General features: G+C 41.7%; 2 protein-coding genes across 12 annotated transcripts in view; both read left to right on the plus strand.

The window, feature by feature from the left end:
- LOC140204064 (probable G-protein coupled receptor 174) overlaps nucleotides 1-13,347 on the plus strand; it is a 316,875-nt gene that overhangs the window by 7,914 nt on the left and 295,614 nt on the right. The gene's annotated exons all lie outside the window — the stretch shown is intronic.
- The window catches only part of LOC140204063 (probable G-protein coupled receptor 174), a 61,634-nt gene that overhangs the window by 7,898 nt on the left and 40,389 nt on the right, over nucleotides 1-13,347 (plus strand). The window lies entirely within an intron of this gene.

The raw sequence follows: 13,347 nt of genomic DNA on the forward strand, positions 1-13,347 counted from the left end.
TGAATATTATCAGAAAACTTCAAAGTTAGTTTCATAAGTGCATGATCTGACAACGCAGTCACATCAAACGCACACTCAGCAACAGAGGGCACGAATCACGTGTCCAGCAAAAAATAGTCAATTCTTGAATATTTATGGTATACATGGGGAAAAAAATCTTTTTCTTTAGTATGTCTAAATTTCCAAATATCCACCAAACTGTATTCTAATAAAAAAGTATTAATGCAAGTTGCAGCTTTATTAGGAAGCAACGGATTGGTGGACGATCTGTCAATCGACGGATTGAGACAGCAGTTAAAGTCACTGCCCATAATCAACTTATATTCATTTAAATTCGGCAGCACAGAAAATAGCTTCTCAGAAAACTCAGGGCTGTCTATAGTAGGTGCATAGACACACACCAAAGCCTCCTTTTGACCACATAACAGACCAGTAACAATTAAATATCTTCCAATTAAATCAGTAACAGTGTTAAAATGAACAAAAGGGATTTTAGAATTAATAAAAATAGATACCCCTTCCAAAATTTAAAAGAACGATTTTCATCCTGCCTACGGATGTGAGTCTCCTGCGCAAAAATAACATCTGCATGAAGTGTTTTTAATTTCTCAAAAATCTTTCTGCACTTAATAGGTTGGTTCATACAGTTTAAATTCCAAGATATTATATTAATTTTATTAAGATCCATATTTAGAGTTTAATTTAAAAATTTTATAAAGTTAATGCGCAGGCACAAACTAAATCCAAAGAAAGGACAAAGGATGACTCGATCAGAAAGAAAAGAAATATAATTGACAAAAAAAACCTCTCAGGACTGACCAGCCAAAAAAACCTAATCTAATAGACCCACACTCCTCCCCCGAAAACCCAGAAACTGTCCAACAGGCGAACGGCACGCTACTCTAATGACCCTTGACCCCTGTCTCCAGATAGCAGCCCCTGCTTACAAAGTAACATGTTACCACCACCAAAAAGCCATAATAAAGAATACATAAAGAAATAAACAGACTCCAAATATTTTCATATTATGTCTAACAATAGTTAACACCGAACTAACGACGACCATCTTAAATCCATTTAAAATACGTAACCATGTATTCAAAAGAACATAAATCCAACCAACTAATATATAACCATATAACCATATAACAATTACAGCACAGAAACAGGTCATCTTGACCTTCCTAGTCCTTGCCGAACTCTTACTCTCACCTAGTCCCATCAACCTGCACTCAGCCCATAACACTCCATTCCTTTCCTGTCCATATATCTATCCAATTTAACTTTAAACAACAACATCGAACCTGCCTCAACCACTTCTGCTGGAAGCTCATTCCACACAGCTACCACTCTCTGAGTAAAGAAGTTCCCCCTCATATTACCCCTAAACTTTTGTCCTTTAACTCTAAACTGATGTCATCTTGTTTGAATCTCTCCCACTCTCAATGGAAAAAGCCTATCCACGTCAACTCTATCTATCCCCCTCATAATTTTAAATACCTCTATCAAGTCCCCCCTCAACCTTCTACATTCCAAAGAATAAAGACCCAACTTGTTCAACCTGTCTCTGTAACTTAGGTGATGAACATTCTAGTAAATCTTCTCTGTTCCCTCTCTATTTTGTTAACATCTTTCCTATAATTCGGTGAACAGAACTGTACACAATACTCCAAATTTGGCCTCACCAATGCCTTGTACAATTTCAACATTACATCCCAACTCCTATACTCAATGCTCTGACTTATAAAGGCCAGCATACCAAAAGCTTTCTTCACCACCCTATCCACATGAAACTCCATCTTCAGGGAACTGTGCACCATTATTCCTAGATCCCTCTGTTCCACTACATTCTTCAATATACTACAACTAATGCTAAAGACTTACAAAACAAAGGAAAAAAAAGAGTATATATACAAAATCCAAAATTAGATTAACTATTAAAGAAAACAGCTACAGATCTAAGTAAGTCAACCAAATCCATGTCTGGGCACTCATAAAACATGGAGCGGACTTTCATCAAAACCGTAACAAATAACTCCCAGCTAAGGATTAACTTTTCAAATTGCTTGCGAGGTGGGCTTAAACTCCTTTATAAATTTCCAACTGTCTTCTGGGGAGTCAATCTGTTTTGGACGAGTATTAGGTGGAGTAGGTGGAGGAGGAGAAGATGGCGGCGTGACGGCAGTGCATGCGGCCTCTCCGGTGATTGATATCTGTAATCTGTCAAGTAGGGGACCGTGCACAATTCTGATTTGATAGAGACAGACATGAGAGTACGGAGGAACATATGGAAAAACTTCTGAAATGCCCATTTCGCTGCCACTGCTACTGTGTGGTAACCAAAATCTCTGGAGCAGAAGGCCCTGAATCCTCAGCTTTGCTTGTTTCAGCAGTCGGGGCGAGGTTGAAGGTGCTCAGTAGAGGTTGGCCCTCGGGAGGCTGTATCGGAGGGGCTGGTCGGAGGCTCGTATTTTTCGGATGGACGGACTCAGTGTCGGTTGTGGTCAGCTGCTTCCAAGGCATCGGCAAGTTGACAGTGCCTGGAGGTTTATGGCAGGGAGTTTCTCCCTTTTGCCGCCTGCTATCGGGGACTCGGGAGTTGATCGACTCAGGGACTTTGAGACTTTTTTTTACCGTGCCCATGGTTTGTTCTTCATCAAATTATGGTATTGCTTTGCACTGCTGTAACTATATGTTATAATTATGTGGTTCTGTCAGTGTTAGTCTTTGGTTTGTCCTGTTTTTTCTGTGATATCACTCTGGAGAAACATTGTATCATTTCTTAATGCATGTATGCATTTCTAAATGACAATAAAAGAAGACTGAGTGTTCATACCCTAATTATCGGTTGAGCCAGATAACGCAAAGAGGGACAACAGTTAACCTTATAAAATTCAGCCATAACTTCCCGATATTTAATTCTTTCAGCTTAAATCTCTGGGGTAAAATCTTCAACCATACGAATCTTTACTTCACTATAAATTAGCTTATCCCTTTTCCTTGCGTCCCGAAGAATAGCTTCTTTGGTTGCAAAATAATGCAAACACAGAATCACAGGACGTGGTTTTATTTCGGCTGAAGGCTTAGGAGGTTGAATTCGGTGGGCTCTGTCCAGAATCGGACAGGCTTCGAGAATGTCACTAAAAAGTGAATATAACATGTTCGAAAAGAACTTTAATGGCTCACCGGTTTCCGTATTTTCAGGCAAACCCAGTCCCGTAAATTCATCCTGCGACTTCTGCTGCTTTCCAGATTGATCATTTTCTTCTAATTTCTTGATAACTCCGAAGCAGCCTGATTAATTTTCTGGCAACACACATCAAAGTTGCTGGTGAACGCAGCAGGCCAGGCTGCACCTCTTCCTAGAGGTGCTGCCTGGCCTGCTGCGTTCACCAGCAACTTTGATGTGTGTTGCTTGAATTTCCAGCATCTGCAGAATTCCTGTTGTTTGTGTGATTAATTTTCTTTTCCATAAAAGACAACTTCATTTCTTGTTCTTTAATAGTCTGACTCAATAACTCCTGTTCTCTTTCAATTCTGTGAGTGTTCTGTTTAAGCATCTGATATCGAACTTCCAATTTCTTCAAAGATTCCTGAACAGCAAAAATGTTTTTTTCTGGCTTTTCATGAGCGTCCGTCAGTTTATCGATCTTAGTGTCCACTGTACCAATCTTCATATTAATAGCTTCTATTAAAGAGAGCATTCTTTCTGAAGTAGAGACTTCCTCTGATTTTTTTGTTTGTTCAACTTCGGGAAGAATTTTGCCACCTCTTAATTCGACTCCAGATCAAGTATCAGCCATCATAATTAAATCGTAGATCCTTCAGCAAAAATAATAAATCTTCAAACTTTAAACAAATCTAACAGTGGAAAGTAAGTTGTGAAAGATGGAGCTACAATGAAAACATCTTACTCCATGAGCTGCCAAGAGGAGACCACAAGAAAATTTCCAAGGGTGGTGAATACTGTTTATAGGCGCTGTATATACTATGGAATTGTAATAATGAATACTCTGATCCTTATTTCCAGAAATACCTTAGTGCCAGAATTTGTTTTTTTAAATTGTAGTTTTTTTATTTTTGCAAATTTTCTGAGATTATTGAGGTGTATCGTTTCATCTCTTGTTAATGGGTACATCTGGATTTAGAATATAAGATATCAGAGCAAAATAAGGCCATTCAGCCCATAAAGGCAATTGAATCATGGCTGTTATTTTATTTTCAACTTCATTTTTATACGGCCCTTTCTATGAGCCTTCTCTCTATAACCCTTAGCCCCTTCTTCAATCAAGAATCATTTGGCTACCACTGCACTCACTCTAGAACATGGAATATAGAGCACTACAATGCAGTACAGGTCATTCAACCCTGACTTTATAAATTTATTCTAATTTCAATCTAACCCTTCCTTCCTACATATCCTTCCATTTTTCTATCATCCGTGTGCCTATCTAAGAGTTTAAGTGCTCCAATGTATCTGCCTCTAACCACCACCACTGGCAGGGCACTCAACTACTCTTTGTGCTGTTAAAAAAAATCTTGCCTCTGGCATTCCCCCCCCACCCCATACTTTCCTCCAGTCAAGTTTAAATTATGCCCCTCATACTAGGAAAAATTCTCTGGCTAGCCACTCAATCTATGCCTCTTATTGTCCCTTGTATACCTCAATCACATCACCTCTCATCCTCCTTTACTCCAGAGAGAAAAGCTAGCTCACTCAACCTATCCTCATAATCAAAGTATCATCCTGAGGCCAAATCCATACCTCAAAGACAGTTCCGACTATCGACAGCAAGGCTCCATGAGGGGATGGGTCCCCAATGCAGCCTAAAGATGGCAAGTGGCCACTCTAGCCTTCCACCGGCAGATTGCTCTCAGGGAATCTTGACAAGACAAACCAGCAGCCCACAGGCATCCCCAAGGCTACTTACATTCCAATCCCCAAGATGGGAATCAGGTGCCTATGATTAACTTAACCAAAACAAGGGACAGCTGGAAGACCCGGAGTCCTGAATCCATGGATCGGACCGTGAACCAGAATGTGGACTTCACGGACCGGACCATGACACCAAGTTGGTGCAGTCTTTCATTGATTCTGTTGTGGCTATTATTCTATGGATTTTTTTGAGTATGCCCACAAGAAAATGAATCTCAGGGTTCGTTTTCATAAATGTATATATAATTTGATAATAAATTTACTTTGAACTTTTTAGAATAATTGTCAGTAAATGAAGCAATTCTATCAAAGCTTTCATTGTATTTGTCACATCAATGTGATAAATAGTGCAGTTTTTCTATTTCTGTCAACCACAGATTTAAAATAAAGGCAAGAATAGATTTAAACTGATCATTTTAGAGCTGAGGTTCTCAAAGCTTTTTGTTTGTACATTGCTCAGCAAATACTGATAACACTTCAACAACTCTTGGTAGCTCATTGGATCTCCTGCTTTCTGTTCTAGTGTCTATCAATGAAACCTAATGAATTGAAACAAGTTCTTTTTAAGCTGTAAACCTATAAGACCAACCTCAATACCTATGATTATTTCTGCTTTTTGTGGTAACTGTACCCAAGAAAATACAGGTGCAGAAGCCTGAGCCATCTAGATAACCTCTATATCACTTTGCCCTCAGACATCCTCTTCCTCAACTCTTCAAAATCAATCAATTATCTTAGTTACAAGTAATTTGCCCCTCTATTTGAATTACATGATTCCTTATGAAATGGTGTAAAAAACATCCTTGCATAGCAGTTTCTTTCAACAATAGTGAGAGCTAGTAGTCATACAGGTCAGAAGGAGGTAATTTAGTTTGTGCTGTGGCTAGAAAATAAGTAAAACACAAGTTTTAATTGTAGATCTATAGTTGAAGCAGACCCTTCAGCTGGTCACTTCCTGTTTGGCCATTTGTCTACAATAGTTTTTGGTTGTGGCCTAATAGGCCCTAAAAGTTGAAGAAGATGCCTGATGTATGCTAAGCATTGCCACAGAACACCTAAATCATAGATGATTCCTGAAGTAGATCATAATCTATTTCAATCCAAGTAGTTAGGATAAATAGGATCCTGGCAGACATTGTTCTGCAGGGTCATCGGATTTTTTTTTCATTAGATTAAACCAGCCCAAGGAGCAGGAAAGTCATTGTACAATACTCATGTTAGCACAAATGTAAGTGATTAGAAGTTGATACAGAGATGTGTATAAGACTGAGACTTTCTGTTGATAATGAGTTTTTTCCCATGCATTGAAAAGCATTAAGCATTTCTGTGACAGGAACTAAAAGTGATGTAACAGTGCTTTGTTTTCAGATCTGTGGCATCGCTACTATCTTGATCTTTAGCTAGACTGGAGTTGCATATTTTCTGTGGTTCATCAGTGCTACCATGCTAACCCTAACCCTAACCTATATTGCTAGTTTTTTATGGGTTGCGTTGAGACAGATACTTGGATTATTTCAGACGTTTGGCTGAGGAGGCCAAGCATGACATCATTTCTTCACCATTTCCTCTGAAAAACAAGTTGCCCAAATCCAACAACCACTCACCTTCAACCCTGAACCCTGTCTTCACAACCAGCACGTTGCCAAACCTACGCATAAGAGATCTGTATTTTCATTAGCTTTTTATGCAAAACCCTAATGCAACTGACAAATGTAAGGTAAGGTTATATGCCGCTACACTTTATTATTCTGTGATTGTTCTCTTTGGAGAAGAGAGAGAGAAAAAGCAAGATGATACACTCTGGACTTAGAGAAAACGATCAATGTCATTGCTGGGAATCTGGGGGGATTAAAAAGGAATGTTCTCCTGGGATTTTCATTCACAAGAACAGTTTACAGAGAATAGTATTTAAAAACTAAAAACTGTGAGTGACAGTCCTGCGAGCAAAAACGCCTTGTTAATGAGAGGTCAGAGGAGAATGGCCAGAATTACCAAACTGACAGGAAGGTGATTGTAACTCAAATGATCATGCATTACGACAGTGGTGTGTGGAGGAGCATTCCAGGTTATTAGGAATATCTTGTACCTAATGAAGTGTCCACTGTATGTAGAATACTACAGATATGGGCAGAGAAATGTCAGATGAAGTTGCACTTTGGGAGGTCACATTTAAGAGCAAAGTTACAGTTAATGGCAGGATCCTTAAAAGCATGATTTTGGGTTTCAAATCTACAGCTCCCTGCAAGCAGACAGAATGGTAAAGAAGGTGAATGGCATGTTTGTCTCCATTAGTCAAGGCATTGAGTATATGGGACTAACACACATCAAAGTTGCTGGTGAATGCAGCAGGCCAGGCAGCATCTCTAGGAAGAGGTACAGTCGACGTTTTGGGCCGAGACCCTTCATCAGGACTAACTGAAAGTAATAAGAGATTTGAAAGTGGGAGGGGGAGGGGGAGATCCAAAATGATAGGAGAATACAGGAGGGGGAGGGATGGAGCCAAGAGCTGGACAGGTGATTGGCAAAGGGGGTATGAGAGGATCATGGGACAGGAGGCCTAGGGAGAAAGATAAGGGGGAGGGGGGATAAAAGCCCAGAGGATAGGCAAGGGGTATAGTCAGAGGGACAGAGGGGGAAAAAGGAGAGAGAGAGAGGGAGAGAAAGAATGTGTGTATATAAATAAATAACGGATGGGGCACGAGGGGGAGGTGGGGCATTAGTGGAAGTTAGAGAAGTCAATGTTCATGCCATCAGGTTGGAGGCTACCTAGACGGAATATAGGGTGTTGTTCCTCCAACCTGAGTGTGGCTTCATCTTTACAGTAGAGGAGGCCGTGGATAGACATATCAGAATGGGAATGGGATGTGGAATTAAAATGCATGGCCACTGGGAGATCCTGCGGACAGAGCGTAGGTGTTCAGCAAAACGATCTCCCAGTCTGCGTCGGATCTCGCCAATATATAGAAGGCCACATCTCGCCAATATATAGAAGGCCACATGATTTCTCTAACTTCCGCTAATGCCCCACCTCCCCCTTGTACCCCATCCGTTATTTATTTATATACACACATTCTTTCTCTCTCTCTCCTTTTTCTCCCTCTGTCCCTCTGACTATACCTTTTGCCTATCCTCTGGGTTTTCTCCCCCCCCTCCTCCTTTTCCTTCTCCCTGGGCCTCCTGTCCCATGATCCTCTCATATCCCTTTTGCCTATCACCTGTCCAGCTCTCGGCTCCATCCCTCCCCCTCCTGTCTTCTCCTATCATTTTGGATCTCCCCCTCCCCCTCCCACTTTCAAATCTCTTACTAGCTCTTCTTTCAGTTAGTCCTGACGAAGGGTCTCAGCCTGAAACGTCGACTGCACCTCTTCCTAGAGATGCTGCCTGGCCTGCTGCGTTCACCAGCAACTTTTATGTGTGTTGCTTGAATTTCCAGCATCTGCAGAATTCCTCGTGTTTACGAGTATATGGGACTGTTCTATTTTACCTGAGGGACATCGAGGACTGTTATGTTTATTGTTTCTCAGAGACTTGGATATCCCCACACCATTCCAGATGCAGTGATACAGCTTACTGGCTTCATGATTCACTACCAAGATAGGACTGCTGAGTCTTTCACAGGCAGAAGAGCTGCTGTATGCGTTATGACTGAGAAGTGGCTGCCCTAGCCGGTTCTACTCACTCAGGTTAAGTGTCATCTGTTTTATCTGCCCTGGGAGTTTTCAGCCATCATTTGGTTAATGGTGTATATCCTGCCTCATACCCCTGTCAAAGAGACTCCAGATGAACTGAGAAACATAGTCAACAGGTAGGAACCAGTGTACCCTGATGCCTTCCCATCATTTTGGAGGATTTTAATCATGACAGCTTGAAAAAGTCTCTAAATAATTATCACCAACATATCACTTGTGGAACCAGAGGAGCCAACACACTGGACCACTGGTACACCACCTTCATGAGCACTTGCTGTGCCATCCCACGCCCACACTTTGGAAAGTCTGATCATCCGACTGTAATTCTACTTCTTGAGTGCAGGCAGAGACTAGAGTCCACAGCACCACTGGAGAGGACCAAGAAGATATGGACAAGGGAAGCAGAGGGCTGCTTACAGAACCACTTCGAATCAGTAGATGGACAGTATTTAAGGATTCATTTTGAGTCTGAATGAAAGTGCCACAGTTGTCTCTGTTCATTAAAATCTCTGTGCATGTGTGCCTGTGAGAACATACCGTACATAGGACAAGTGGAAAAAATGGCTGATGGAACACAGTGCTGGGATGTGTATGGTCATGCACTTTGGTAGACAAAATTAAAGGGTTGACTATTTTATAAACTGAGAGAAAATATAAAAATCTGAGGTGCAAAGGGATTTGGGAGTCCTTGTGCAGGATCCCTTGAAGGTTAATTTGCAGGTTGGATCTGTGGTGAGGAAAGCAAATGTAATGTTAGTATTCATTTGAAGAGGACTAGAATGTAAAAGCAAGGATGTAATGTTGAGACTTTATAAATCACTGGTGAGGCCTCACTTGGAGTATTGTGAGCAATTTTGGATCCCTTTTCTTAGAAAGGGTGTGTTGAAACTGAGAGGGTTCAAATGAGATTCACAAAAATGATTCCAGAATTGAACGGCTTGTCATATGAAGAGTGTTTGTTGGCTCTGGGCCTGTATCCACTAGAATTCAAAGGAATGAGGATTGACCTCGTTGAAACCTATCCAATGGTGAAAGGCCTCGATAGATGTTTCCTATGATGGGAATGTCTAAGACCAGAGGACACAACCTCACAATAAAGGGGCGTCCTTTTAGAATGGAGATGAGGAGGACTTTCTTCATCCAGAGAGTGGTGAATCCGTGGAATTCCTTGCCACAGGCAGCTGTGGAGGCCAAGTCTTCATGCATGTTTAGGACAGGAGCTTATTGCTCAGAGCATGAAGAGGTACGGAGAGAAGGCAAGAGATTGAGGCTGAGAGGAAAATTGGATCAGCCATGATGAAATGGTGGAACAGACTGGATGGGCCAAGTGGCTTAATTTTGCTCCTGTATCTTATGGTCTTATGCCTGAATTAGGATATTCATAGTCTGCTGAGGGTTAGATTGGTAGCATTCAAGTCTGGTGATCCAGGACTATACAAGAAGGGCAGGTATGAACTATGGAGGGCTATCTCAAATACAAAAGAGCAATTCCAATAGATTAGAGGGGGAATCGGATGCACATCAATGCTGGCAGAGTTTGCAGGTCATGACTTCCTACAAAGCAAAACCTAACATCTTAAGGCACACACATCAGGCCGCACTTGGAGTACTGTCAACAGTTTTGTGTCCCTTATCTCAGAAAGGATGTGTATCATTACATTAGAGAGAGTCCAGAGGAGGTTCACGAGGATGATTCAAAGAATGAAGTGGTTTACATATGAGGAGCGTTTGATAGCTTTGGAATTTAGAAGGATGCTGGGGGATCTCATTGAAACCTACCAAATGTTGAAAAGACTAGATAAGGTGGATGTGGAGAGGATGTTTCCTAGACTGGGGGTATCTAGAACCAGTGGGCACAGCCTCAAAATTGAGGGGCGACCTTTTAGAACAGAGGTAAGGAGGAATTCTTTTAGCCCGAGAGTAGTTAATCTGTGGAATGCTCTGCCACAGACTGAGGTGCAGACCTAGTCTGTGGGTATAGTTAAGGCAGATGTTGATCGTTTCCTGACTGGTCAGGGAATCAGAGGATATGGCAAGAAAGCAGGTGTATGAGGTTGAGTGAAATCTGGGATCAGCCATGATCGAACGATGGAAAAGAATTGATGGGCAGAATGGCCTAATTCTGCTCCTCTGTCTGATGATTCACAGTGATGCTTCTCTTCAGAATCAGAAGCAGATTTAATATCACCGGCATATGTCGTGAAATTTGTTAACTTAGCAGCAGCAGTACAATGCATTATATAATAAATGTAGAAAACATGAATCAAGTATACAGTGGCATGCAAAAGTTTGGGCACCCCGGTCAAAATTTCTGTTACTGTGAATAGTTAAGTGAGTAGGAGATAAACTTATCTCCAAAAGTCATAAAGTTAAATATGAAATATTCTTTTCAACATTTTAAACAAGATTAGTGTATGTAAAGCATCTGTTAGTCTTGCGAGACCATGGATCTGCACCTGGAAAGTCTTCACCCTCCAGGGCACAGGCCTGGGCAAGGTTGTATGGAAGACCGGTAGTTGCCCATGCTGCAAGTCTCCCCCCTCTGTGACACTGATGTTGTCCAAGAGCAGGGAAAGGGCTTGGCACCAGTGTCGTCACAGAGCACTGTGTGGTTAAGTGCCTTGCTCAAGGACACAACACGTTGCCTCGGCTGGGGCTCGAACTCATGACCTTCAGATCGCTAGTCGAATGCCTTAACCACTTGGCCAAGGTTAGTGTATTATTTTTGTTTTGTACATTTTTAGAGTGAAAAAAAAGGAAAGGAGCACCATGCAAAAGTCTGGGCACCCCAAGAGATTTGAGCTCTCAGATAACTTTTACCAAGGTCTCAGACCTTATTTAGCTTGTTAGGGCTATGGCTTGTTCACTATCATCATTTGGAAAGGCCAGGTGATGCAAATTTCAAAGTTTTATAAATACCCTGACTCCTCAAACCTTGTCCCAACAATCAGCAGCCATGGGCTCTTCTAAGCAGCTGCCTAGCACCCTGAAAATTAAAATAAATGATGCCTACAAAGAAGGAGAAGGCTGTAAGAAGATAGCAAAGCGTTTTCAGATAACCGTTTCCTCAGTTCATAATGTAATTAAGAAATAGCAGTTAACAGGAACGGTGGAGGTCAAGCTGAGGTCTGGAAGACCAAGAAAACTTTCTGAGAGAACTGCTCGTAGGATTGCTAGAAAAGCAAATCAAAACCCCTGTTTGACAACAAAAGACCTTCAGGAAGATTTAGCAGACTCTGGAGTGGTGGTGCACTGTTCTACTGTGCAGCGACACCTGCACAAATACGACCTTCATGGAAGAGTCATCAGAGAAAACCTTTCCTGCATCCTCACCACAAAATTCAGCATCAGAAGTTTGCAAAGGAACATCTAAACAAGCCTGATGCATTTTGGAAACATGTCCTGTGGACTGATGAAGTTAAAATAGAACTTTTTGGCAGCAATGAACAAAGGTATGTTTGGAGAAAAAAGGGTGCAGAATTTCATGAAAAGAACACCTCTCCAACTGTTAAGCATGGGGGTAGATTGATCATGCTTTGGGCTTGTGTTGCAGCCAGTGGCACGGGGAACATTTCACTGGTAGAGGGAAGAATGAATTCAATTAAATACCAGCAAATTCTGGAAGCAAACATCACATCGTCTGTAAAAAAGCTGAAGATGAAAAGAGGATGGCTTCTACAACAGGATAATCATCCTAAACACATCTCAAGATCCACAATGCACCACCTCAAGAGGCACAAGCTGAAGGTTTTGCCATGCCCCTCACAGTCCACTGACCTAAACATTATCGGAAATCTGTGGATAGACATCAAAGGAGCAGTGCGTGAAAGATGGCCCAAGAATCTCACAGAGCTAGAAGCCTTTTGCAAGGAAGAATGGGCAAAAAGATTCAAAGATTCAAAAAAACTTTATTGTCATTCTAACCATACATCAGCTCTGCAGGGCAGAATGAGACAGCGTTTCCCAGGAGCAGTGCAATCATAACATAACAAACGCAACACTAAATATTAAACATAACAATAAATAGTAAAACACAACAGCCACATGTCAGTTAAAATCAAGTTATAAGTGTCCAGTGCAAGTTAAAAGTGTCCAAAGCAGAGTCAGGTGGAGAAGCTATTTAGCCGTCTGACTGCCTGTGGGAGGAGGCTGTTAGTAGCCTTGTGGTTTTAGTTTTGATGCTCCTGTAACATTTTCCTGATGGCGGAAGAACAAACAGTTCATGGAGAGGGTGTGAGGGGTCTTTAATGATGTACCGTGTCTTCTGGAGGCATCGACTCTGAAAGAGGTCTTGGACAGAAGGTAGGGAGACCCCAATAACCTTCTCTGCTCCCCTAACCACCCTCTGCAAGGCTTTTTTGTCAACAGCACTGCAGCTGGAGTACCAGGTTGTGATGCAAAAGGTCAGCACACTCTCAACCACGCCTCTGTAGAATGTAGTTAAGATGTTAGTGGGGAGTGATGCTTGTTTAAACTTCCTCAGAAAGTGCAATCTCTGCTGGGCCCGTTTCACAATCCCAGTGCTGTTCTTGGACCAGGTGAGATTATCCGAGATCTGCACCCCAAGGAACTTGATGTTTTCCACTCTCTCCACTGTGGAGCCGCTGATGCTGAGGGGTGTGTGCTCAGGCTGAGACCGTCTGAAATCGACGATCATCTCCTTGGTTTTGGTGACATTAAGCATCAAGTTGTTATCACTGCACCAGCTCTCTAGGTGTTTGA

Source organism: Mobula birostris, chromosome 10, assembly GCF_030028105.1.
Source record: "Mobula birostris isolate sMobBir1 chromosome 10, sMobBir1.hap1, whole genome shotgun sequence".
In the NCBI taxonomy this organism is placed as follows: domain Eukaryota; kingdom Metazoa; phylum Chordata; class Chondrichthyes; order Myliobatiformes; family Myliobatidae; genus Mobula; species Mobula birostris.